Below are 26,070 nucleotides of genomic sequence, written 5' to 3' on the forward strand. Positions count from 1 at the left end.
ATTGAGGATGATAAGCAGAAGAGAAGTTTAATTTAATCTTGAGTTGTTTACAGAGAGCCCTCCAGAATTTTGACACGAATTGGACGCCTCTATCCGAGACGATCTGCGTGGGCAAACCGTGAAGACGAAAAATGTGTACAAAAAATTGTTTTGCCAACTGAGGCGCTAAAGGAAGACCAGGAAGAGGAACAAAATGTGCCATCTTGGAAAATCGATCAACGACCACCCAAACAACAGTGTTGCCACGGGATGGGGGTAAGTCTGTAATAAAGTCCATACCAATCAGAGACCAAGGCTGTTCGGGGACAGGCAGAGGGTGAAGGAGACCAGCAGGCTTCTGGCGAGGAGTCTTATCCCGGGCACAGACAGTACAGGCCCGCACAAAATCAACAACATCCGTCTCCAGAGTCGGCCACCAATAGAAGCGAGAGATGAGTTGCAAGGACTTTTTGATGCCCGCATGGCCAGCGAGGTGGGAGGAGTGACCCCATTTGAGAATCCCGAGACGTTGGCGTGGAGAAACGAAGGTCTTCCCTGGAGGACTTTGCCTGATGGAGGCTGGAGAAGTGGAGATCAGACAGTCAGGAGGAATGATGTGTTGCGGAGAGACCTCTACTTCCGAAGCATCCGAGGAACGAGAGAGAGCATCGGCCCTAATGTTCTTGTCGGCAGGGCGAAAATGAATTTCAAAGTTAAAACGGGCAAAGAACAAAGACCACCTGGCCTGGCGAGGATTCAGCCGTTGGGCAGACTGGAGATAGGAGAGATTCTTGTGGTCGGTGTAAATGATAACTGGAAATTTTGATCCCTCCAGCAGATGCCTCCATTCCTCAAGTGCCAATTTAATGGCCAGTAGTTCTCGATCCCCGATGGAGTAGTTCCTCTCCGCCGGAGAGAAGGTCCTAGAAAAAAAAAACCACAAGTAACAGCATGCCCGGAAGAATTTTTTTGTAGAAGGACCGCTCCAGCTCCCACTGAGGAGGCATCAACCTCCAATAGGAAGGGTTTAGATGGGTCAGGTCTGGAGAGCACGGGAGCAGAAGAAAAGGCAGACTTGAGCCGTTTAAATGCGTCTTCCGCTTGAGGGGACCAGGAGTTAGGATTGGCATTTTTCTTGGTTAAAGCCACGATAGGAGCCACAATAGTGGAAAAATGAGGAATAAATTGTCTGTAATAATTGGCGAACCCCAAAAAACGTTGGATAGCACGGAGTCCGGAGGGGCGTGGCCAATCTAAGACGGCAGAGAGTTTATCTGGGTCCATTTGTAGTCCCTGGCCAGAAACCAAGTATCCTAGGAAAGGAAGAGATTGACATTCAAACAGACATTTCTCCATTTTGGCATAAAGTTGATTGTCTCGAAGTCTCTGAAGAACCATGCGGACATGCTGGCGGTGTTCCTCTAAGTTGGCAGAAAAAATCAGAATATCGTCCAGATACACAACAACACAGGAATATAAGAGATCACGAAAAATTTCATTAACAAAGTCTTGGAAGACGGCAGGGGCGTTGCACAGGCCAAAGGGCATGACCAGATACTCAAAGTGTCCATCTCTAGTGTTAAATGCAGTTTTCCATTCGTCCCCCTCCCTGATGCGGATGAGATTATAAGCACCTCTTAAGTCCAGTTTGGTAAAGATGTGGGCACCTTGAAGGCGATCAAAGAGTTCTGAGATAAGAGGTAGGGGGTAGCGGTTCTTTACCGTGATTTTATTAAGTCCGCGGTAATCAATGCAAGGACGTAGGGAGCCATCTTTTTTGGACACAAAGAAAAATCCAGCTCCGGCAGGAGAGGAGGATTTGCGGATAAACCCCTTTTTTAAATTTTCCTGGACGTATTCAGACATAGCAAGAGTCTCTGGGGCGGACAGAGGATAAATTCTGCCCCGGGGTGGAGTAGTGCCCGGGAGGAGGTCAATAGGACAGTCATAAGGCCTGTGAGGAGGTAAAGTCTCAGCTTGTTTTTTGCAAAATACGTCAGCATAGTCCATATAAGCCTTAGGGAGACCGGTTACAGGTGGAACCTCAGGGTCACGGCAGGGAGTACTGGGAACCGGTTTAAGACAGTCCTTGAAACAAGAAGTACCCCAGCTCTTGATCTCTCCTGTGGACCAATCAAGGGTTGGGGAATGGCGTTGAAGCCACGGTAGTCCAAGGAGAATTTCGGAAGTGCAATTGGAGAGGACCAAAAACTCAATTTTTTCGTGATGAGGTCCGATGCACATTAGGAGGGGCTCCGTGCGGTAACGTACGGTACAGTCCAATCTTTCATTGTTAACACAATTGATGTAGAGGGGTCTGGCGAGACTGGTCACCGGGATGTTGAACCTGTTGATGAGAGAGGCCAAAATAAAATTTCCTGCAGATCCGGAATCCAAGAAGGCCATAGTAGAGAAGGAGAAGGTAGAGGCAGATATCCGCACAGGCACAGTAAGGCGTGGAGAAGCAGAGTTGACATCAAGAACTGTATTACCTTTGTGCGGGGTCAGTGTACGTTTTTCCAGGCGGGGAGGACGGATAGGACAATCCTTCAGGAAGTGTTCGGTACCGGCACAGTACAGGCAAAGATTCTCCATGCGGCGTCGTGTCCTCTCTTGAAGTGTCAAGCGAGACCGGTCAACTTGCATAGCCTCCACGGCGGGAGGCACAGGAACGGATTGCAGAGGACCAGAGGAGAGAGGAGCCGAGGAGAAAAAACGCCTCGTGCGAACAAAGTCCATATCCTGGCGGAGCTCCTGACGCCTTTCGGAAAAACGCATGTCAATGCGAGTGGCTAGATGAATGAGTTCATGCAGGTTAGCAGGAATTTCTCGTGCGGCCAGAACATCTTTAATGTTGCTGGATAGGCCTTTTTTAAAGGTCGCGCAGAGGGCCTCATTATTCCAGGATAATTCGGAAGCAAGAGTACGGAATTGGATGGCGTACTCGCCAACGGAAGAATTACCCTGGACCAGGTTCAGCAGGGCAGTCTCAGCAGAAGAGGCTCGGGCAGGTTCCTCAAAGACACTTCGAATTTCCGAAAAGAAGGAGTGTACAGAGGCAGTGACGGGGTCATTGCGGTCCCAGAGCGGTGTGGCCCATGACAGAGCTTTCCCAGACAGAAGGCTGACTACGAAAGCCACCTTAGACCTTTCAGTAGGAAACTGGTCCGACATCATCTCCAAGTGCAGGGAACATTGTGAAAGAAAGCCACGGCAAAACTTAGAGTCCCCATCAAATTTATCCGGCAAGGATAGTCGTAGGCCGGAAGCGGCCACTCGCTGCGGAGGAGGTTCAGGAGCTGGCGGAGGAGATGATTGCTGAAGCTGTGGTAGTAGCTGCTGTAGCATCACGGTCAGTTGAGACAGCTGGTGGCCTTGTTGCGCTATCTGTTGCGACTGCTGGGCGACCACCGTGGTGAGGTCGGCGACAACTGGCAGTGGAACTTCAGCGGGATCCATGGCCGGATCTACTGTCACGGTTCGGCTGGCAGGAGGTGGATCCTCTGTGCCAGAGAGGGATTGGCGTGGACCGTGCTAGTGGACCGGTTCTAAGTTACTACTGGTATTCACCAGAGCCCGCCGCAAAGCGGGATGGTCTTGCAGCGGCGGTAGTAACCAGGTCGTATCCACTAGCAACGGCTCAACCTCTCTGACTGCTGAAGATAGGCGCGGTACAAGGGAGTAGACAAGAGCAAGGTCGGACGTAGCAGAAGGTCGGGGCAGGCAGCAAGGATCGTAGTCAGGGGCAACGGCAGGAGGTCTGGAACACAGGCTAGGAACACACAAGGAAACGCTTTCACTGGCACAATGGCAACAAGATCCGGCGAGGGAGTGCAGGGGAAGTGAGGTATACATAGGGAGTGCACAGGTGAACACACTAATTAGAACAACTGCGCCAATCAGTGGCGCAGTGGCCCTTTAAATCGCAGAGACCCGGCGCGCGCGCGCCCTAGGGAGCGGGGCCGCGCGCGCCGGGACAGGACCGACGGAGAGCGAGTCAGGTACGGGAGCCGGGGTGCGCATCGCGAGCGGGCGCCACCCGCATCGCGAATCGCATCCCGGCTGGAGGCGGTATCGCAGCGCACCCGGTCAGTGGATCCGACCGGGGCGCTGCAGTAGCGAGGATGTTGCGAGCGCTCCGGGGAGGAGCGGGGACCCGGAGCGCTCGGCGTAACATACCCGTTTAAAATTTATTTTTTTCCATTTTGTCTTTTTTTTATAGACTTTCAAGTCGATTACATCCTATTTTCCTATACTTTGTGCAAAAATATGAATCCGTCAGGATCATGTTTTTTGTCCGGGCAAAACAATAAAAAAGCTTAGATTAATCTGTCCTGTTAAAAAAATGAATCCTTAAGAAAACTTGTCAAATAGACACCTTTAACCCCTTAAGGACTCAGCCCATTTTGGCCTTAAGGACTCAGACAATTTAATTTTTACGTTTTCATTTTTTCCTCCTCGCCCTCTAAAAATCATAACTCTTTTATATTTTCATCAACAGACTAGTATGAGGGCTTGTTTTTTGCGCGACCAGTTGTCCTTTGTAATGACATCACTCATTATATCATAAAATGTATGGCGCAACCAAAAAACACTATTTTTGTGGGGAAATTAAAACAAAAACGCAATTTTGCTAATTTTGGAAGGTTTTGTTTTCACGCCGTACACTTTATGGTAAAAATGACATGTGTTCTTTATTCTGAGGGTCAATACTATTAAAATGATACCCATTATTATATACTTTAATATTATTTTTGCGCTTAAAAAAAATCACAAACTTTTTAACCAAATTAGTACGTTTATAATCCCTTTATTTTGATGACCGCTAACCTTTAGATTTTTCCGTATAAGCGGCGGTATGGGGGCTCATTTTTTGCGCCATGATCTGTACTTTTTTTTTATACCACATTTGCATATAAAAAACTTTTAATACATTTTTTATAATTTTTTTTAATAAAATGTATTAAAAAAGTAGGAATTTTGGAATTTTTTTTTTCGTTCACGCCGTTCACCGTATGGGATCATTAACATTTTATTTTAATAGTTCGGACATTTACGCACGCGGCGATACCAAATATGTCTATAAAAAATGTTTTTTACGCTTTTTGGGGGTAAAATAGGAAAAAACGGACGTTTTACTTTTTTATTGGGGGAGGAGATTTTTCACTTTTTTTTTTACTTTTACTTTTACATTTTTTTACATTTTTTTTACACTTGAATAGTCCCCATAGGGGACTATTCATAGCAATACCATGATTGCTAATACTGATCTGTTCTATGTATAGGACATAGAACAGATCAGTATTATCGGTTATCTCCTGCTCTGGTCTGCTCGATCACAGACCAGAGCAGGAGACGCCGGGAGCCGGACGGAGGAAGGAGAGGGGACCTCCGTCCGGTGTTCTGAATGATCGGATCCCTGCAGCAGCGCTGCGGGCTATCCGATCGTTCATTTAAATCGCGAACTGCCGCAGATGCCGGGATCTGTATTGATCCCGGCACCTGAGGGGTTAATGGCGGACGCCCGCGAGATCGCGGGCGTCGGCCATTGCCGGCGGGTCCCTGGCTGCGATCAGCAGCCGGGATCAGCCGCGCATGACACGGGCATCGCTCCGATGCCCGCGGTTATGCTTAGGACGTAAATGTACGTCCTGGTGCGTTAAGTACCACCTCACCAGGACGTACATTTACGTCCTGCGTCCTTAAGGGGTTAAAGAAGTACTCAACTGGAAAACATTTTCTTTTAAATCAACTGGTGCCAGAAAGTTGAACAGATTTGTAAATTAAAAAATCTTAATCCTTCCAGTATTTATCAGCTACTGTATGCTACAGCGGAAGTTCTTTTCTTTTTGAATTTCCTTTCTGTCTGACCACAGTGCTCTCTGCTGACACTCTTTTTATTAGAAAAATACAAAACTTATCAAATACAAAACACAAAGCAAGCTTAACCAGCTAGGACATAAATAAGAAATACTCTAGAACCAAAAACAAAACCTCATAAACAAAACCCTGCCTAACCGGCCAGCCCAGCTTTACTAAGATACTAAAATACTAAGATATTAAAATATGCCCAAAATATCTGATCAAACACTCACGCGCTTACCGAAAATGAACATAAGAAAAATAAATAAATAAAATAGCACAACTTGGCTGATCAAAATATAAACATAAAAGTTATCATTACCCGACTATAACTCAAAACCATCCATACTTGGGAACATGCAACAAGAAAACTAAACAGAAACGTAGCAAGCACACCTATTATTATATTTTTTCTTTACATTTTTTTCCCTTTTTTTTAAAGCTTTAATATATATATATATATATATATATATATATATATATTTATAAATAAAAATAATAATAGTAATAATAATAATAATAATAATCAAAATAATCATATCACACATACATTCACTTATAAAACATCCAAATTAACTTTATCCTCTATCCGGGACTAATGAAAATACCAAAGAAAACATAGAACAGACCAAATAACTAAAGTAAATCAAATAAACCACATATCAACACAACAACTGGTCCGGCTACCAGAACGCTATGACATGAAACAATATGAAACAATATAGATATAACACAATATAGGTACAAAATTACTAAATATACTATATAAATAAAATATAATATAAACAAAATATATGCACTACAGAAAACACCTACAAAATCAATAGAGAACCCTAGGAAAAACCCTACACTAAAACTGTACCCTCACCCACACCACCCCTCCTGTACATGGGTCAGAGTCCATACCGTTCTTACAGTTCCCAAAGTCCAGTCCTTAACTGACCCATGTCAGGTCCCCCAAAGATGAACACCACCACCCACAAGCACACCCTACCCACCTAGCACTCCTCCCAACCAACTTATACACAAACTTATACACACTGCACCACAACCCACTTTAGGCCCAAGTTTGGTCGCCTGTAAGCCCTTCATACCATATCAGCTTAAAACAAAACAAAAAGCTAGCATGCACATGCATTAGCCCACCACCGGGAAGAAGGATGGCAGACTTGATACATTCAAAATAATTTTACACTCTTTCCCTAACTCCCACTACAATTCTCCCTAATCCTATCCCTCCATTCAAACTAACCCCGTTCTCATCCTATCTTTATCCCTATAACACTGTCCCTACCCAAAAGGTCTAGTACCTAGGGCACATCAAAAGAAAACCCTCTCCAAAGGAGAGAAGCCCTACTGTTAACAAGACTGCCATACTCCAAAGACCTGATCTTCCCAAGGTCACCGGTGATGCTCCTACAGACCTCCACCTCGGAGAGGATTTTCTGTTGGGTCAACACTAAACACCATGCATTCCATGTGTAGTACCTAACCACTAAACTAACTAAGAATAAAGTGCCCCGGTCTCGGCCACCCAGGGTCCTGAATGCCCCATAAGCCCACTCCGGATAGGTAAGGCCAGCAAGTTGACTCCAGCCGATGGAAGCACCCACCCTGTTGTAAACCCCTATATTAAAGGGACAATGAAGCAGGAAATGGTCCATGCTTTCCAGCGTGTCCCCGCACTCTTCTCGGGGACATCCCCGGTCATCAGAGTTCCTACACTTCAAATTGTCCCTCACATATAGCTTCCCCTGAAAGCAGCGCCAGGCCAAGTCCCAAAATTTCTGGGGGATCCTTTTCATGTTTAAAAGGTACAACCCCACCCTCAGATCCCGACCTGGGCAGTCCCTGAGCGCCAGAGGCTTCTGGAACTGGGTCAACAGAACCCGTTTGTCAAGGAACTGCCTTGACTGGGTCCTGATCTCCCACACTCCCAGACCCCACCGACGTATCGCTTTCAGAGTCGGGGTAGCATAAGCGGGAAGATATCCATGGGGCGTACGGGGGTCCTTCACTTGCCCTCCTCTCTCCCATTCCTGGAAGAAAGGCCAAAACCATTCCCTGCAGGAGAGTACAGACGGAGAAGCCCTCTCTGAGCAGAGGTTTGAGATGTTAGCTTTCAAGAAGGTGTTGGTTAAGAAAACCACAGGGTTTACCATAGATAAACCTCCCTCTTGACTAGGTTCATCCTGTTTCCCCATAACAGTTGGAAAAACAGGCTGTAGATCCTAGTGTAGTAAGCCTCTGGCAAGATACATACGCTGCCCAGATAGATAAACAAGGGGAGCAGGTATGATTTGATCAGGTGTACCCTTTCCCTGAGGGTCATAGACCAACCCTTCCATTGGTCCACCTTCTGAGCGGCATCCTGGAGCTTACCATCCCAGTTTTTGGTGGGATAATCATCCTGGCCGAATATGATGCCCAAAACTTTTGCTGACTCTTGGGGCCCTGGAAGGGTGTCCGGGAGATCAAACGTGGGATCTCCCCCTCCCAGCCAGAGACTCTCACACTTATCCCGGTTGATCTTAGACCCGGATGCCTCCGAGTAGCGGTCCACTTCCAACATCACCACATCGACCTCCTCTCGCGAGGACATGAAAATGGTGACATCGTCAGGGTACGCCCCCACTCTCTGGGCGACATCCAGCTCCGCCAGACTCATCACGACTCCCGCCAACGGCCCACAATCTACCCTCCGGACGAAGGGAACGATCGCAAACACGTATAAAAGCAGGCTCAAAGGACAACCCTGACGGACTCTGGATCCCACCACAAAAGAGCTGCCAGACCAACCGTTCACTAGCGGGAAACTCTCTGCCCCTGCATACAAGATCTTAAGCCAATTAACAAAAGTACTCGGTAAGCTATATCTCAGGAGGACGGATCAGAGGTACTCGTGGTTCACCCGATCAAACGCTTTGGCCTGATCCAGGGTCAGCAAGTACCCCTTCCAGAAACCCGCACTACTCCGCTCCACTGCCTCCCTGACACTAAGGACCGCACTTAAGGTGCTTCGGCCTGGAACAGAGCAGTGCTGAGCCCCCAAAGGAGCCGGGGTGCAAACTTCACCAGCCGATTAAACAGTATCTTAGCCAGAAGCTTCCTGTCCGTATTGAGAAGAGCTGTGGGCCTCCAATTCTCAATACGGCTGGGATCTTTACCATTTGACAGAAGAATCAGGGCTGACCTTCTCATTGAATTCAGCAGAGTGCCCGAGGAGAGACACTCATTGAATACCTCAGTCAAGAGGGGAGCTAAAGACTCCTTAAAGGTCCTGTACCACTCGGATGTTAAGCCATCCGGACCTGGCAACTTCTTAGGGGCAAGCCCCTCGATTGCCAGTCTCACTTCCTCTTCCCTGATCTCTTCTGCTACCCCTGGCTCAGGAATGGTTTCAGCCAGGAAAGCCGACATCTTGTCTCGATCTAGATCCTTCCTCCCCAAGAGGTGCGAGTAGAAGGATCTGACGACCTCCAAGATCCCTGATCTGGACCGATTCAGAGATCCTGTACTATCAATCAGTCCTGAAATGACTTTACTACTCACTGACATCTTACACTTTCTGTAAGGGTCGGGCGAGTGGTACTTCCCGAAATCCCTCTCAAAAACCATAGATTTCACTCTGGAGATATCCTCACGGCTACCTCCAGTCAAGAGAAGAAGCTCGAGTTTCCTCCTCAGACCCTGATACAGGCGATACCGGCTCGAGAGCTGGCTAAAGAACCCCGCAACCCGCTTCTTGAATATCTCCCACCACTCTGACTTACTACTACATAGGCCCAGTAAAGGTACCTGACTCTGAAGAAAATCCTCAAAGGACTGTCTTATCTCCGCTTCCTCCAGGAGGGACGAATTCAGCTTCCAATAACCTTTTCCCATCCGGGGGGTCTCTGAAACATTCAGGGAAAACAAAATCATACAGTGATCGGAGAACAACACCTCAACCACGGACACTGCGGAAGAGACGGCTTCCTCCTTTAAATAAAACCTATCTATCCTAGACCTGCGACTACCTTGATGATAGGTGAAAAAGCGTGGCCTGAGGGGCTCCGGATGTGGGCGTCCTCTAGGCGAGCTTCTCTAGCTATGCTAATCAGTGCCACACTATCGCAAGTCAGCGGACCATTGGAGCCTCTCCTATCTTGGGACCTCGTGACTTTATTGAAGTCCCCTCCAAAGATCACTACCCAACTCGTAAAAAGAAAGGGCTTAATCCTCATAAAGAGATCTTTATGGCCCCGCTTAGTTTGCGGGGCGTAGATGTTAATGAGCCGGAGCTCTTGTCCCTTCATGAAGACATCTAAGATCAGGCACCTCCCCATTTCTAACTCAATAACCCGTCTGCATTCAACAGGAGCGGTAAAAAGGACCGCCACCCCACTATACGGCTCAGCCGCAAGAGACCAGTGGGAGGGACCGTGCCTCCACTCTCTTCTGGCTTTTACCAGGGAGGCTAGATCTGAAAACCTGGTCTCTTGTAAAAAGAAAATGTCGGCTTCAACACGGCCGAGAAAATCAAAGGCTGCGAATCTAGCCGTATCTGATTTTATGCTGGCACGGTTAATGGATGCCAACGTCAGTGGGGTGAGTGCCGCCATCCTGGGTGATTGAGTTAGATGACCTCACCCCTTAAACCTTCTTCCTCTCCTTCCCTCCACCCCCATCTGAGTCGGAGGAAGACCCTTTGCCTCTTTTTAAACTCAGGGATATATCCATCCCAGGATCTTTACCTCCGGCATCTGGTGTTACCTCCGCCCCTGAGGAAACTGCCCCAGAGGAAGGAGGCTTGGCACCTCCTGGAGGATGCACTGCCTCCTGACCCTCGAGAAGAGGAGGGGAGATGGTATCCCCAAGGGCCTCATATCGATTTGAAAGGACAATCAGAGGGTCGGAGACTGAGTTGTTCCTTCTATGGTCTGAGGCTACAACTGAAGAGGAGGACAGCGCCGCCTTACTTTTACCCTTCTTCCTCCTCTTCTTCTTTTTCTGGCCACCATTTAATGTCTGCCCCTCCTTCTCCTCCTCATCCACAGTTTCGGATTCAGAGGTATGACTGGAGGAAGGAGCATCTTGACCTTCTTCCCTACGCAGTCTCCCTATCTCCTCATCCAGTTCGGCCCCACCCAAAGCCTCAGAGCTATTCTGACCTCCTTCTGAGCCAGTGTCTGGAGTGGGACCCCGAGCCACCCCTGGCACCTGGGCATTCTCAAGGGCCCTCTCCAACCTGCGCTTCTCCTCTCGCCTCCGCATAGAGGGGGTCTTATGTTTTTCCTTCACTGGCTTTGGTGCCCCCTCTCCTCCACCAGTCTCCTCCCCCACTGGGGCAACCGTTAGGCTCTCCCCAGCCGGGGCGGTCACAGCGTTAGAGAACGAGCGTGGACACCGGCTGAACGGGTGACATAAGTCACCACACAAGTTACACCGAATCTGCCCACAGGTGGCCGCCAGATGACCCACCCCACAGCAGAGGGCGCATATCTGCTGAGTGCAGTTGGCACTAAAGTGGTTTGGGTCACCACACCTGTGACACAGCTTTGGCTGCCCCTGGTAGAAGATCTGAATCCTGTCGCGTCCCAGGAAGGCGGCCGAAGGGATGTGGGTGACCGTGTTCCCTGAACGCCTGAGACGAACGGAAAACGTCCAGGCCCCAGACCATATATTGTGCTCGTCAAAGTTCTTCCGGGGGACGTCCGTCACCTCCCCGTACCTGCCCAGCCAGGTCATAATGTCATAACAAGAAAGTGACTCGTTACGGGTCAAAACGGTCACTTTCTTTACCATACTCTGGCGAGATAACACTTTTACAGCGAAATCTCGCCATCCGGGCTCGTTTTTCATCAGCTCATAATTAGACCAAAAGAGATCTAGTCCTTCCGGCCTAACAAAGCTGACGTCAAACTCGGAGGAGCCGAAGGGGTGAATCAGGGCAAAGATGTCCCTAGCCCTGAAACCCATCTGGAAAAGAAGCTCCACCACCTTGCCCCTTTGGGGGCACGCATCTTCGCCTTTCCAGACCAAACGGGCCACATTCCTGCGACCTACCTCCTGCCCGGGTGTGTGGAGGGACCATACGGTCTCCCCATTCCTCTCTCGGAACGCTCCCAGACCATGTCTCTCCCCCCAAAAAGACAGGTCCATCTCCTTTCCCTCTACCTGGAGCGTCCTTTCTCCTCTCTTTAGTGCCTCCAGGAGGCGCCGTTGCAACTGACCTTCACCAGATGCAGGAGGTAAAGATCCTACTGAACCCCCGGCCGCCACACTTGCATAACTCCTGACGACCGGGGGGGCAGCCGGACCAGACACCGTCCCTACATCCCCGCCTAGGCCACCTCTACTGCCACAAAAGCCACTCTTATTCCTACCATCCACACCACTACTACTACTCTCATTCACACCACTACTCCTCCCATCTGCACCACTAAAACTCCTCTCATTCACACCACTACCACCCCTCCTATTCACTCCACTATCACCACTCTTATTTGCTTCACTGCCACTCCTCCCGATCACTCCACTACCACTCCTCCCATCTGCACCACTACCACTCCTCTCATTTACTCCACTATCACCCTTCTCATTCACACCACTACCACTGCTCCCATCTGCACCACTACCACTCCTCCCATTTGCACCACTACCACTGCCACATACACTCCTCTCATCCACAGCACTACCACTCCCATCTTTCACACACCTTGTATTAACATTGCTTTTATTGACAGCATTTTTGGGATCAGCAGCTGCTTCACCCACTACCTCTGGGCTGGCCTGGACATGCTTTAGCTTGGCCTTTTTGTACATTCTCAGGTCACCGGCGGCTGCCATTGTCGGAGACGCTGACTCCTCCTCCATTCGAAATGTTACCGCCGACATCACCTCCCGAAGCTGAGGCTGCCCCTCCGGGCCCACCTTCACCCCTCCTCCTGCCACTGATGTGCAGTGACTCCCCTCTCTCACAGGGGAGATCCCTGCAGTGCCCGCGCCACACACTTCGCCAAACCGCACGGGCTCAGCAGCAGGACGCGTGACTGTAGCACCCGCGGCCATGTTGGATGCAGCACTGTACCCCCCGTGCTGGTCCCGTTCCACAGCAGAAGCGGGATCTTGCAGGGTGGGGGGCCCAGCAGCCTGAACCAACTTTTCAGGTGGCCCAGACTGCTGGATAGGAGAGAAAACAGACTTAATCTGTTCCTCAGCCTTTTTCTTCTTCTTCTTTTTCTTCCTCTTCCTCTCCTCAGGGCCCAGGTCCTGGCCAAAACTCAAATTTTCCAGACGGGTGGGTGACCCCTGCATCACTATGGCCCGCAGGAGCCCCCCACCGACCAGTCCACTGTCACCACAGTGGCGGATCCAGGGGGGGGGGGGGGGCAACGGGGCAATTGCCCCCCGAGATTGCTACCCCCTAGAATGGTGGAGCCGAAGCTGTAAGCTTCCGCTCCCCCATTCACTAACCTTGGCTGTCACACGCTGTGAGTACACAGCGTGTGAGCTGCGGGGTCGCGATCCACTGCAGGCCAGCGCGATGACGTCACATCATCGCGCCGGCGCCCGGAAATCCCGTCCCCGCGGCCAGCATACAGTAAGTACTAAGAGTATGCTCAGGGCCCAGGGGATTTGGGGGTCAGAATATGTGCCACTGTTAAGGGCACTATATCGTACAGGAGGAGGGGGGAGGGGGGAAGAGAAAGGGGAATTTTTAATGTGAGGGGCTGCAGGGCAAAGCACTGGGGGCACTATATGTGAAGAGCACATGACATGGGGGCCCCCTGTGCTGTGCCCCTCACATATAATGCCCCCTGTGCTGTGCCCACACATATAAATTATATGTGTGGGGGGCACAGCACAGGGGGTATTATATGTGTGGGGCACAGCACAGGGGGTTATATATGTGTGGGGCACAGCACAGGGGGTATTATATGTGTGGGGCACAGCACAGGGGGCATTATATGTGAGGGGCACAGAACAGGGGGCATTATATGATATAATTCCCCCTGTGCTGTGCCCCACACATATAATGCCCCCTGTGCTGTGCCCCACACATATGATGCCCCCATCATGCGCCCCTCATATATAATGCCCCCATCCTGTGCCCCTCATATATAATGCGCCATCATGCGCCCCTCACATATAATTCCCCCTGTGCTGTGCCCCTCACATATAATGCTCCTGTCATGTGCCCCAAACATATAATGCCCCCTGTGCTGTGCCCCTCACATATAATGCCCCCTGAGGGAACAGGACAGGGGGCATTATATGTGAGGGGCGCATGATGGGGGCATTATATGTGAGGGGCAAAGAACGGGGGCATTATATGTGAAGGGCACAGTACGGGGCATTATATGTGAGGGGTGCATGATGGGGCATTATATGTGAGGGGTGCATGATGGTGGCTTTATATATGAGGGGTGCATGATCGGGGCATTATATGTGAGGGGCACAGCACGGGGGGCATTATATGTGAGGGGAACAGCACAGGGGACATTATATGTGAGGGGCACAGCACAGGGGGCATTATATGTGAGGGACGCATGATGGGGGCATTATATGTGAGGGGCAAAGAACGGGGGAATTATATGTGAAGGGCACAGCACAGGGGGCAATATATGTTAGGGGCACAGGGCATTATTATGTGGGGGGAACAGGACGGGTCATAATAATTATATGTAGGGGCACAAGATGGGGTATTATTACTATATGTGAAGGCACAGAGTGTTCTGCATTTCAGAAGTATATTGTAGATTATGAGGAATTTCTGGGGTGGTAAGTTTTTTTATGGGCAACAATACATTTGGGTATTTTATTCAGAGGGTGTACTGCACAGCAAGTTATATTCAGAGAGTGCAGTGTGTGGTAGTATTAAATTTAGAGGGCACAGTGTGTGGTAGTATTATATTCAGAGAGTGCAGTGTGTGGTAGTATTATATTCAGAGGGCACAGTGTGTGGTAGTATTATATTCAGAGGGTACGGTGTGTCGCAGTATTATATTCAGAGGGTACAGTGTGTTGTTTATTCAGGGGATACAGTGTGTCAGAATTATATTCAGAAGGTATGTGCCAGTATTATATTCGAAGAATACAGTGTTTGGCAGGTTTATAATAATTATTGTTTTCATATAGAGGATCAGAATCCGCAGACATAGTGAGGAGCCGTCTGGGCGTCAAGTTCTGCAGAGAGAAGATTTAGCTGGAACAAGTCCCGGTGGTATGTACATCTGAATTAGATAGGGAAAGACTATAGAGAAGACGTCACCTGTAGTCACTGATATCATTCTGTATCCTCCTGTGTGTGTCCCATCAGAGCTGGAGTCACTTGTAAGTTCTGCGGTAATGATGGGTGAAACAACAACTCCCAGCATCCCCTTACCACTACTTAGGTCATACTGGAAGCTGTAGTTTTAAATGGTAAAAACTTCTTTAGCGCTTTCCCATTCTGTGGCAATTGGTACATTTGATTACTATTCTGACATGTCAGCATGGCCAAAAAGTCTTAAACAAGGTTAGGACTGTATGATACATTTAATAATATTGTAGGTTCCGTAAGCAACATCTTATTTTCTGTCCGCCAACACAAAATACTCTAATAGTGCCCCTCCTGAGACTCGACTCTTGATCCGCCCATGTGTCACCGCCATCACTACTGTCACTTTCCTCAGAGGTGGCTGGTAAGGCGACTTGGGCAGGGTTGATGTAATCCGCACTCGGGGTGACAGAGGTCTTAGGGGTACACGGGGTTTCACACACATCCCCCTCACTCTCATCACCCTCACTGCCGCAATCTCCCTCACCACCTTCCTCCATCTTCTCCTCCGTGACACACAAGCACTCTTCCTCCCCCTGGCTATCCTCTTCCTCCTTCACAAGGGTCCGCATGGTTTTATAGCAGTCTTCATTCTTAAATTTTTCTTTAAGCATGCCTGCTCCCTCTACAATCAGCATTTGGGCTCTCACCACCTCCTGCTCCTCTGCCTTCAGCTCACACACCCTGGCAGCAAACTTAGCCCTCATGGCCTTGGCAGAGTTATCTGTTTGGTAGCGGGCAAACTTCAGGTCTTCTCTTATGATTTTCAGATTTTTTTCCCAGCTGCTCATATTCTACTAGATTTGCCTGCATGCGGGAACCGAAAGTAGCTAGCGACTCCCTGGATCCCTTCACCCCCCATTTCTGGGGTTCCATAATATCAGACACAGTCCCCGAAGACATAACCATAAGCTTCTTACCGGACGCCTTGCGGTTTCCAGCGACGGCCGGGGGAGTGGGCTCCACATTACTGCGGAGCCTGCTGGATCTTCTCACCCTGTCCTGGGAATCGGCCATAGCTCTCTCACTCCCACCCCCCGCCGGTCTAGTTCGAGGGGTGGAAGTCTGGGGCTCCATAGCAGGAGGCTCTCCTAAGGAAGCTGCCACCCTCCTGGGGAAAAGGCTGTAGGAAACACTGCTTCAATCCTCTCTCTCTGGAAAACTCTGGAAGTCAGACACACCCAACAGATGCTGTGTTCCACAGGAAGTGCTCTCTGCTGACACCTCTGTCCATGTCAGGAACTTTCCAGAGCAGGAGAGGTTTGCTATGGAGATTTGCTTGTACTCTGAACAGCTCCTGACATGGACAGAGGTGTCAGCAGAGAGAAATTCCTGTGAACACAGCAGTACAGAACCGTTCAGTGTGAGCAGCGAGCGGGTGTGTCTCTTTTGAGCTCCAGACTAGCAGCGTTTTCCATCAAGCCTTTCCCAGGGGTGTGGCAGGCTCCCTGGGAGAGCTTTCCTGCATGGAGCCTCGGGCCTCCATTCCCCGTTCTTCAAGGCTGGCGGGGGGTGGAGAGAAAACTGCTACAGCCATTGTTCTGGCCGGAGGCAGAAGATCCAGCAAAGTCTGCAGCAATGCAGGCTCTGCTTCCACAGCGACGGGTGCCAGCCAGAGATCTGGTGGAAGAAATGTGAGGAGGAAAAGTGTGGAGTTGTGGGCTGAGAGAGGGCCCAAAGAGTCCAGCTCCACATGCTGTTCCCGTATGACTGCACGATTTGAGGAGTATGAACGGTGCGGTAAGGAGTTGAGGTTGGCAAGAGAGGACCTGCGTGGGACTCAGAGTCTGGCAAACTCTGGGTCTAAGAGAAACAGGCCAGAGTTTAAAAGGAAAATCACAGCCCTGAAAGCAAAGATAACAAAGCTGGAGGAGAGGAGAGCAGAGATGCTGGAGGGGAGAGGTCTCTTCAGGGAGAAGCTGGAGAACAAAGACAGGTTTGCCGCCATGAAATCCCCAGGTAAGGTGGAGGTGGATGATGGGGAGAGTAGTGGCGGTGAGGATGGTGGTGATGGAGTAAAGGAGGAGGAGGAGAAGGTGGAGGAAAATGTACAGATGGTAGAGGAGGATGCTGCCCATGTCTCTACTGCCTGTGTACCACCCAGGACAGCTACATTGAGCCGGCACAGGTGGCGCTTCCACTTAGTGAAAACGAAGAGGAGGATGTGGAGAGTGAGGCTGGGGGATTGCTGAGGGCAATCGTAATGCAGGAGTCCCCAGCCCACCTCCAGAATTTCACTTTTGGAGATGATCCATGCGAGGATGTGGCAGTGAAGCATAAGGCAAAGAAACATAAGATGCAGGAAACTGTGCAGTATGTCTTTGTTCCTTTCCAGCAGTCTGGGCCAGCTGCAAAGCTGGTTCAGGCTGCTGGGCCACCCAGACTGCCAGACCCCGTTTCTGTGGTGGAACGGAGCCAGCATGGGGGGTACAGCATGGCATCAGTAGAGGCTGTGGACACAATAGATGTGAAGCCCACCCATTCTGCTGGTAGGGAGGGGCAGGATGGGCTCATGGTGGGCAGCTCTGGCACTACAGGACCGCCCCAGGGTGGCGGGGGGCGTGTCCAAGTGCCAGAGGCGAGCTATGCCGCCGTGTGCTCGGGGGGCTGTTCCCCGAGTGCTGTGGGCACTACCGGCACTGCAAGGCACTCCCCTGTGAGGGGGGGAGTGTCCGGGTGCCGGTGGCGGAGAGTGGTAGGTCCATGTGCTCGGGGGGCGGTCTTTTGAATATAGTGTGTTCTGCGGGCACTGCGGGGCACTCCTCTGTGAGGGGGGGAGTGTCCGGGTGCTGGAATCATCCGCAGAGCCCGTGCGGTCGGGCAATGCAGGTGCTGGCATTGTGGGAGGAGCTGGGGTGCGCCCGGTGGGGCAGCCTCAGACTCGGATAATAACACCAGCCATGGAGGAGGAACCATCGGTGTCAACCCCAGCAGCAGCTAAGCCAGAAAAAAAGACTATTCTGAAGCCAGCAATACTACAAGTCCCAGCCAGCCCAGAATCTATTAGTCAGGTCAAGAGTGGTGTGTGGATGCTGAGTGTAGTAGTGTTGTGGATGAGAGGAGTGTATGTGGGAGTGTCAGTGGAGGGAATGTTGGTGGGAGTGGTAGTGGTATGAATGGGAAGTCTGGTGTGGATGAGAGTAGTGGTGTGAATGGTGGTATAGGTGGTTCTGAATCTGGTTCTGTGTCTGGTCTGGCTCCCCCCCCAGTAGTGACTGCTCCTAGGAGCTATGCCAATGTCACTGCCGGGGGTTCAGGGGGGTCCCCGTCTGCGTCCGGCCCTGGGGGCCATTTGCAACAGCGCCTCCTGGAGGCTCTACGCAGGGGTGTCAGGTCGTTCCAGGTAGAGGGAAGGGGTGAGGTCGACCTGTCTTTCTGGATAGAGAGGCACGGTTTGGGGGCTTTCCGAGAGCAGAATGGGGAGGTGGTCTGGTCCCTCCCGACACCCGGGCAGGACAATAACCGTAGGAATATGGTCCATCTGATTTGGAGGGGCGAGGATGCGTGTCCACCTCGCGCTAATGTGGTTGAGCTCCTCCTTCAGATGGAATTCAGGGTGAGTGACATCTTTGCCCTGATTCCCCCCTACGGTTCGTCTGAGTTTGACGTCAGTTTCGTTCGGCCAGAGGGTCGTGAACTCTTCTGGTCAAACTACGAAGTGGCAAAGAACGAGCCCGGCTGGCGGGATTTCACCGTAAAGGCGATTTCCCGTCAGAACTCTGTCAAGAAGGTGATCGTTTTGACCCGTAACGAGTCGCTTTCTTGTTATGACATGATGACCTGGCTCGGTCGGTATGGGGAGGTGACAGACATCCCCAAGAAAAACTTTAATGAGCACGGTATCTGGTCTGGGGCCTGGAAGTTTTCCGTCAAACTCAAGCGTTCAGGCAGTACGGTTGCCCACATTCCGTCAGCCACCTTCCTTGGACGTGATAGGATTCAGGTCTTCTATCAGGGGCAGCCTAAGGTCTGTCACAGGTGTGGCAGCCCCACCTACTTTAGCGCAGCCTGTAGTGTGCAGGTCTGCGCTTTGTGTGGTGGGGTGGGTCATCTGGCTGCATCCTGTCGGCAGATCCGGTGCCACCTGTGTGGTGTCCTCGGACACCCTTTTAGCCGTTGTCCTAGCGCTGCAGCGGCCGCTCCGGCTGAGGAGAGCTGTGAAGTTGCCTCGGCTGGGGAGGGTACGGGCAGGGATGGGGGCGCAACAAGGCTTGTGAGGAGGAAAAAGGGCCCCCGCCAAACTAAGGCAGGAGGAAAATCGTAGAAGGAGTAGGGAGCTGGAGAGTGCCCAGGTGGCGGAGGTAGCTTCAGCCCCTGCTCCTGAAGCTGGCCCTGTAACTGCTGAAGCACTGGAGGAGAACGTGCTAGATGAGGAGATAAGGAGACTGTGCAAAGAGAATGGCAATATGGCCGACCCTTCTGATTCCTCCCACTATGAAAGTGTGGATGAGGATAGTGGGGGGAGGCCTAAAAAGAAAGATAAGGGCAAAAGGAAAGGGAGAAAGAAGAGGTCAGAGTCCTCTGTTCCTTGTACTACAGGCCAGTTCCAAAACAGAATCGGGATCGGGATGTGATGTCGGGTTTCCTGGCTGAAACATTTCCTGAGCCAGGGGTAGACCCCTCTCTTGGTTTTTTGGCAGAACAGATCAGGAAAGAGGAAGTGAGATTGGCGATCGAGGGGCTTGCCCCTAAGAAGTCGCCAGGTCCGGATGGCTTAACATCCGAGTGGTACAGGACCTTTAAGGAGTCTTTAGCTCCCCTCTTGACTGAGGTATTCAATGAGTGTCTCTCCTCGGGCACTCTCCTCCTGAGATATGGCTTACCGAGTACTTTTGTTAATTGGCTTAAGATCTTGTATGCAGGGGCAGAGTGTTTCCCGCTGGGAACGGGTGTTCTGGCCGCTCTTTTGAGGTGGATTCCGGAGTCCGTCAGGGTTGTCCTTTGAGCCCGCTCCTATATGTGTTCGCGATCGATCCCTTCCTTAGGAGGGTGAGTCACGGACCATTGGCGGGAGTCTTGCCAGAGGCTTACTATACTAGGATCTACAGCCTGTTTTTTCAACTGTTATGGGGGAACATGATGAACCTAGTCAAGAGGGATGTTACGTACCGCACAAGGAGACTAGGGGGTTTATCTATGGTAAAAATCTTTACGAACACCTTCTTGAAAGCTAACATCGCTAACCTCTGGAAAGAGAGGGCTCCTCCGTGGGTACTCTCCTGCAGGGAATGGTTTCGGCCTTTCTTCCAGGAATGGGAGAGAGGAGGGCAAGTGAAGGACCTCCGCACACCCCATGTATATCTTCCGGCTTATGCTACCCCGACTCTGTAGGCGATACGTCGGTGGGGTCTGGGAGTGTGGGAAATCAGGACCCAGTCAAGGCAGTTCCTTGACAAACGGGTTCTGTTGACCCACTTCCAGAAGCCTCCTTCCTTAGGAGGGTGAGTCACGGACCATTGGCGGGAGTCGGGATGATTCTGGCAGAACCGCCTGTCACCCAGAGAGTGGTGGCGTACTATTTTCGTCTCCTCGAGAGAGGAGGTCGAAGTGGTGATGTCGGAGGTGGACCGCTACTCAGAGGCATCCGGGTCTAAGATCAACCGGGATAAGTGTGAGAGTCTCTGGCTGGGAGGGGGGGATCCCACGTTTGATCTCCCGGACACCCTTCCAGGGCCCCAAGAATCAGCAAAAGTCTTAGGCATCACATTTGGCCAGGATGATTATCCCACCAAAAACTGGGATGGTAAGCTCCAGGATGCCGCTCAGAAGGTGGATCAGTGGAAGGTTTGGTCTATGACCCTCAGGGAAAGGGTACACCTGATCAAATCGTACCTGCTCCCCTTTTTTATCTATCTGAGCAGCGTATGTGTCTTGCCAGAGGCTTACTATACTAGGATCTACAGCCTGTTTTTCCAACTGTTATGGGGGAACAGGATGAACCTAGTCAAGAGGGATGTTACGTACCGCACAAGGAGACTAGGGGGTTTATCTATGGTAAACCCGGTGGTGTTCTTTACGAACACCTTCTTGAAAGCTAACATCGCTAACCTCTGGAAAGAGAGGGCTCCTCCGTGGGTACTCTCCTGCAGGGAATGGTTTTGGCCTTTCTTCCAGGAATGGGAGAGAGGAGGGCAAGTGAAGGACCTCCGCACACCCCATGTATATCTTCCGGCTTATGCTACCCCGACTCTGTAGGAGATACGTCGGTGGGGTCTGGGAGTGTGGGAAATCAGGACCCAGTCAAGGCAGTTCCTTGACAAACGGGTTCTGTTGACCCACTTCCAGAAGCCTCTGGCGCTCAGGGACTGCCCAGGTCGGGATCTGAGGGTGGGGTTGTATCTTTTGAACATGAAAAGGATCCCTCAGAAGTTTTGGGACTTGGCCTGGCACTGCTTTCAGGGGAAGCTATATGTGAGGGACAATTTGAAGTGTAGGAACTCTGATGATCAGGGATGTCCCCAAGAAGAGTGTGGGGACACGCTGGAAAGCATGGACCACTTCCTGCTTCATTGTCCCTTTAATATAGGGGTCTACAACCGGGTGGGCGCTTCCATCGTCTGGAGTCAACTTGCCGGCCTTACCTACCCGGAGTGGGCTTATGGGGCCTTTAGCAACCTGGGTGGCCGAGACCGGGCACTTTATTCTTAGTTGACTTAGTGGTTAGGTACTACACGTGGAACGCACGGTGTTTAGTGTCGACCCAACAGAAAATCCTCTCCGAGTTGGAGGTCTGTAGGAATATCACCGGTGACCTCGGGAAGATCAGGTCTTTGGAGTATGGCAGTCTTGGTACCAGTAGGGCTTCTCTCCTGTGGAGAGGTTTTTCTTTTGATGTGCCCTAGGTACTAGACCTTTTAGGTAGGGTACTTTTATTTTGGTTAGGGGCAGTGTTATAGGGATAGTGATAGGGTGAGAGCAGGGTCAGTTTTAATGGAGGGATATAGTTAGGGATAATTGTAGGGGGGAGTTAGGGAAAGAGTTTAAAATTATTTTCATGTATCAAGTCTGCCATCCTTCTTCCCGGTGGTGGGCTAATGCATGTGCACGCTAGCTTTTTGTTTTGTTTTAAGCTGATATGGTAAGAAGGGCTTACAGGCGACCAAACTTGGGCCTAAGGTGGTTTTGGTTCAGTGTGTATATGTTAGTATGTATATGTTTGTGTGTAAGTTTGTTGGGAGGAGTGCTAGGTGGGGAGGGTGTATTTGTGGGTGGTGGTGTTTTGCTTTTCTTTTGGGTACCTGACATGGGTCAGTTAGGGACAGGACTTTTTGTATGAACTGTATGGACTCTGACCCATGGGCAGGAGGGGTGGTGTGGGAGAGGGTACAGTTTTAGTGTAGGGATTTTGGTAGGGTTTTCTATTGTTTTTGTAGGTTTTCTGTAGTGTATATATTTATTTTTAGTTAAATACTATATTATTATGTTCATGTGATTTTCTATGTATATTGTTTATATATTGTTTTTTATATTATAGCATTACAGTAGTTATGGCAGTCGGACCAGTTATGTTTTTACGTGGTTTATTTGGTATAGTTTATTTGGTGTAGTGTATGTTTTTTTTGCCAGGTAGTGCTAAATTTTATGTTTATATTTTGCTAAGCCAAGTTGTGCTTTTATATTTTAATTAATTTTTTTTATTTTTTTATTTTTTATTTATTTTTTGTTGCGGTGTGCCTGTTATATTTTCTGTTCTGTTTTCTCGTTGTGTTTCCCGAGTATGGATGGTTTTGAGTTAGGTAGTGCAAAATTTTATTTTCATAATTTGATAAGCCAAGTTGTGCTTTTTTTTTTTTTTTTTTAATGTTCATTTAGTATGTGTGTGAGTGTGTTGTTTGGTTCAGTTAGGTGGGTTGGCATATTTTAGGTTTTTGTAAAGCTGGGCTGGCCGGTTAGGCAGGGTTTTGTTTTGGTACCAGTGTATTTCTTATTTATATTATAGCTGGTTAAGCTTGTTTTGTGTTTTTGTATAAGCTTTGTACTTTTATAATAAAAAAGAGTGTCAGCAGAGAGCACTGTGATCTGACAGAAATGAATTTCAGAAATAAATACAACATCCTATTAGTATACAGCAGCTGATAAATACTGGAAGGATTAAGAGTTTTAATTAGAAGTAACTACAAATCTGTTTAACTTTTTGGCCCCAGTTAAAGGGGTACTCTGGTGAAAAGCTTTTTTATTTTTTTTATTAACTGGTGCCAGAAAGTTAAACAGATTTGTAAATGACTTCTATTAAAAAATCTTAATCCTTCCTGTACTTATTAGCTGCTGAATACTACAGTGGAAATTCTTTTCCGTTTGAAACACAGAGCTGTCTGCTGACATCATGAGCCCAGTGCTCTCTGCTGACATCTCTGTCCATTTTAGGAACTGTCCAGGGTAAAAGGAAATCCCCATAACAAACATATGCTGTTTTGGACAGTTCATAAAATGGACAGAGATGTCAGCAGAGAGCACTGTGCTTGTGATGTCAGCAGACAGTTCTGTGTTTCAAAAATAAAAGAATTTCCGCTGTAGTATTCAGCAGCTAATAAGTACAGGAAGGAATAAGATTTTTTAATAGAAATAATTTACAAATCTGTTTAACTTTCTGGCACCAGTTGATTTAAAAAAAAAAGTTTTTCACCATAGTACCCCTTTAAAGACGCAGGACGTATATTTACGTCCTGCACCGGCTCCCGCGATATGAAGCGGGATCGTGCCGCAATCCCGCATCATATTGGGTCGGTCCCAGCGCTCATCAACAGCCGGGACCCGCGGCTAATACCACACATCGCCGATCACGGCGATGTGCGGTATTAACCCTTTAGAAGCGGCGGTCAAAGCTGACCGCCGCTTCTAAAGTGAAAGTGAAAGTGACCCGGCTGCTCAGTCGGGCTGTTCGGGACTGCCACGGTGAAATCACGGCGTCCCGAACAGCTTGCAGGACACCGGGAGGGCCCCTACCTGCCTCCTCGGTGTCCGATCGGCGAATTACTGCTCCGTGCCTGAGATCCAGGCAGGAGCAGTCAAGCGACGATAACACTGATCACAGGCGTGTTAATACACGCCTGTGATCTGTGTAAAAGATCAGTGTGTGCAGTGTTATAGGTCCCTATGGGACCTATAACACTGCAAAAAAAAAGTAAAATAAAAGTGTTAATAAAGGTCATTTAACCCCTTCCCTAATAAAAGTTTGAATCACCCCCATTTTCCCATAAAAAAAATAAAACAGTGTAAAAAAAAAAAATAAATAAATAAACATATGTGGTATCGCCGCGTGTGTAAATGTCCGAATTATAAAAATATATCATTAATTAAACCGCACGGTCAATGGCGTACGCACAAAAAAATTCCAAAGTCAAAAAAAGCGCATTTTTGGTCACTTTGTATACCATTAAAAAATGAATAAAAAGTGATCAAAAGTCCGATCAAAAGAAAAATCATACCGATAAAAACTTCAGATCACGGCACAAAAAATGAGTCCTCATACCGCCCTGTACGTGGAAAAATAAAAAAGTTATAGGGGTCAGAAGATGACATTTTTAAACGTATAAATTTTCCTGCATGTAGTTATGATTTTTTCCAGAAGTGCGACAAAATCAAACCTATATACGTAGGGTATCATTTTAATCGTATGGACCTACAGAATAATGATAAGGTGTAATTTTTACCAAAATATGCACTGCGTAGAAACGGAAGCCCCCAAAAGTTACAAAATGGTGTTTTTTTTCGATTTTCGATTTTCGATTTTTTTTATTCCGTTTCGCCGTGCATTTTTGGGTAAAATGACTAATGTCACTGCAAAGTAGAATTGGGGATGCAAAAAATAAGCCATAATATGGATTTTTAGGTGGAAAATTGAAAGGGTTATGATTTTTAAAAGGTAAGGAGGAAAAAACCAAAGTGCAAAAACTGAAAAACCCTGAGTCCTTAAGGGGTTAATAAAAAATGTTTTCCAGCTGAGTACCACTTTAACCTCTTAACCCCTTAAGGAACAAGACCATTTTCACCTTAAGGACCTGAGCGTTTTTTGCACAACTGACCACTGTCACTTTAAGCTTTAATAACTCTGGGATGCTTTTACTTTTCATTCTGATTCTGAGATTGTTTTTTGCGTGACATATTCTACTTTATGTTAGTGGTACATTTTGTTGATACTTGCATCATTTCTTGGTGAAAAATGCAAAAATTTTATGAAAAAATTGAACATTTTGCATTTTTCTAACTTTGAAGCTCTCTGCTTGTAAGAAAAATAGACATTCCAAATAAAGTACATATTGATTCACATGTACAATATGTCTACTTTATGTTGGCATCATAAAGTTGATGTGTTTTTACTTTTGGAAGATACCAGAGGGCTTCAAAGTTCAGCAGCAATTTTCCAATTTTTCACAAAATTTAAAAAAATCGGAATTTTTCAGGGACCAGTTCAGATTTGAAGTGGATTTGAGGGGCCTTCATATTAGAAATACCCCACAAATGACCCCATTATAAAAACTGCACCCCTCAAAGTATTCAAAATGACATTCAGTAAGTGTGTTAACCCTTTAGGTGTTTCACAGCAATAGCAGCAAAGTGAATGAGAAAATTCAAAATCTTCATTTTTTACACTAGCATGTTCATATGCAAAAGGAGAGAAAAAACTCAAACAAAGAGCAATTGCTACTGATAAGTATGCAAAATGTTATTGTTATATCCAAAAAGTTAAAAAACGTCACACATTTGTGACTAAATTCAATAAAGATAAAATACCAGATGTGTATGTATAAAGCAATACAAAATGAGATGTCTCAGATACAGCCAAAAAACACGTAGGTGGATCAGGTACAGTAATAGTAATAATCACAATGGATATATATATAGAGAGGTCAGTGAATGATGTAATATGGCTCTTATTCAATAAGAAGTAACCAGGGGTCCAGAAAGGGCCCCAGTATAATGAATGT

Source organism: Hyla sarda, chromosome 3 (genome assembly GCF_029499605.1).
Source record: "Hyla sarda isolate aHylSar1 chromosome 3, aHylSar1.hap1, whole genome shotgun sequence".
NCBI classification, from domain to species: Eukaryota; Metazoa; Chordata; class Amphibia; order Anura; family Hylidae; genus Hyla; species Hyla sarda.